Here is a 3099-nt window from a genome sequence, read left to right as displayed (position 1 = left end):
GCGGACAAAAGCCTCACTATGCCTGGATTTTCTCCTACATTTACGATGCAAGGCCAAGTACTTACATTACAAAATAGGGTCACTGTTGCCGCCACTTAATAAACAGCCTCAATTTTATATATTCTTAAAACAAAAACGCAAAACTACTGAATAGATTAAATTCATATTTTACATGAATCTTGAAAAGCGATTGAGGCAACATATAGGCTACATCTTAGCACGCTAGATGCAGAGAAAGTATTTTTGTTGCTTATAGAGTCTACGCGGACGACGACGTGGGCAGCAGCTAGTTATAACATAATGCTGGAAACCAATGATATGAAATTGTAAGCAGCTCAATCAAACGGATATTTATTTATATTAGGTATATATTAATATTACATTAAGATGATTAGTTTATCCTACTTTAGTAAATTTCAAATACATTTAGTTGTTATTGAAATAAAGCAATTAGTTACGAAAAGAAATTGAAATTTGTTTTATTAATCTAACTCTGATGAACTGTGAGTTAAGAAATAAAAGGCGCAATAAGCCCTTTTTGACATTTTGTAGGCAACATTAATAACATTAGAGTGTATTTGCTGGATCGAGTCCACATTATCTTTTAAAAGACAGAGCCTTGAGTATAAGAAGGACACTATTTAAAAAAAGAGAAGACCCAGCAATTTAAATTAGAATAAATGCTGTATCAACTAAAGAACTATCAACGAAAGAGAAGCACATAATTATTATTATATTATGTTGTTTCCCTACGACACGTTTCACATCGCGCGCGCATTGTAAATACAATCCGCAATCAACAACCAAAACCTACACCCATAACACAAATATAATAAACTTCTATAAAAAACAATGCATTAGTTAATGTATATTATCTAAGTATTAATTTTATGAGAAATATGAAATCTTTCTTGGACATAATGTTATGATTCTTCTCAGACTTTGGGTTTCTATAATAATAATATTGTCCAATCTCGAATCGCAAGCACAATATTTATATTGGCCAGGATTTCCAACCGATATTATACTTAATAAATACGTTTGGGAGTTTCAGAAACTTCTACACAACATTTTTATGAGAATAAAAGTATGCCCTTTCTTTTTTTTATGACAATAAGGGATGAGACGAGCAGGATGTTCTGATGGTAATTGATACGCCCTTGAATCTCCCAAAATTTCTGATCGGCACCACAATTGCGCTCGTCTCCTTGATACATAAGATGTTAGGTCTCGTTTGCCCAGTAATTTCACTAGCTACAGCGCCCTTCAGACTGAAACACAATAATGCTTACACATTACTGCTTCACGGCAGAAATAGGCGCCGTTGTTGTACCCGTAATCTAGCCGGCATCCTGTGCAAAGGAGCACTGGTGATGCTTCCTTTACAATTTATATCATATTCAAACAATAAACATTCAAATAAAAAATAAGATATTTTGTTTTACAAGATGGACCGACGATCTGGTCAAGATCGCCGGAGTAGTTTTTTTTTTTTATGTAATAGGAGGACAAACGAGCGTACGGGTCACCTGGTGTTAAGTGATCACCGCCGCCCACACTCTCCTGCAACACCAGAGGAATCACAAGAGCGTTGCCGGCCTTTAAGGAAGGTTGGTTTAGGTTGCATGAGGGTAGCGCAGGACCGATCGTCGTGAAGATCTTTGGGGGAGGTATTTGTCCGGTTGTGGATGTCTTCCAGCTTATGATGTAGGCATAACGATAAAAATTATTCATTATAATTCAACTATCAATAGCATTATCTACTTCCAAGCCACTCATGTCTTTCTCATGACTTGAATGACAGAATATATCACACCATACGATATATTTATCTTAGTAATATTTTCATTCGTACTCTTACATTATATATTATAGCACTAGAATTTTTCTAAATCCGTTTAGTATTAAAGTGATCTAGACAAATGGATTGTGTGAATGCATTAGTTAGAGTGACATATTGTACAGTTGAAAGACATGCTGGTGAAACTTACACCGATGATAAATTGTATTTTGTATAGTGTTGTACTACAATATAGTAACTATACCCAGGAAGTGTTTTGAGCAATAATTATGTTTTTCATTTTGTTAACATCTAGTTGTCAGTACAGTATAGCAGGCATAAGAGATCTGCTATGAAGATGAGAGATATTTTGTGCAAGGCAATGAATATCGAAACTAAAAAGAAGTGTTCACAATCAGACTATTTCAGAAACGTCATGTTAGCGATACAAAAAATGTATATTTTATAAAATAAAAAAACGAATAAATCAACTAGTCCTAACTAACATTAACGTCGTGAAAACTAAAACGATCATTGTGAGTTTTGCACATGTCTAAAAAAACATTTTTAAAGGATGAAAACGCGTGTAATTGTAACTGTTTTAAAGGTGGACTGAAAACGAGATCTGGTACCCTTTGTATTGAAACGTTGGGTTAACTAAAATAAAAATGTATCTTTTACGCAAATATTTAATGTAAAAACAGTTACAATTAGTTTTAAAGGTGGACTGAAAACGAGATCTGGTACCCTTTGTATTGAAACGTTGGGTTAACTAAAATAAAAATGTATCTTTTACGCAAATATCTAATGTAAAAACAGTTACAATTACACGCGGTATAATCCTTTAAAAGTGTTTTATTTAATCGTGTAACACTCGCGCTAATCAAAGAAAATACTATTTGCACACGTCGTTATAAGGATCATAAAATAGTAAAATAGACATTTTCATCCCGAACTAGAAACGTTACAAGTGCTAATCCCTTGCCGGATGACTATTGCCTATCGCGATTGGCTAACAGACTTAGTTTTGCAGCATATGCAGATGAAAAGATTAAACAATTACTGACCTAGATTCGGCTCGACTATTTTACTTTAGTTATTTTCATAGTATTATGTCCTAGGTATTTGTACCATGGGGCGATACAGCCGATATTTAATACCGCCTTTGAGGTGCAGGAGAGAAAATATATTTATGATTATATCACTAATTATTGGCTGGTGTGAGGCGATATATTAAACGCGGTTATATCACTTCGAGTACCTTATATTTTTTTTTATTATTTTTTGTTTACTTGGGTATGTGAAATTAAAATGCTTCG

The sequence above is a fragment of the Leptidea sinapis genome, chromosome 37, assembly GCF_905404315.1.
Source record: "Leptidea sinapis chromosome 37, ilLepSina1.1, whole genome shotgun sequence".
In the NCBI taxonomy this organism is placed as follows: domain Eukaryota; kingdom Metazoa; phylum Arthropoda; class Insecta; order Lepidoptera; family Pieridae; genus Leptidea; species Leptidea sinapis.
The sequence above is the reverse complement of the archived record's forward strand: the minus strand, read 5'-3'. Positions refer to the sequence as shown.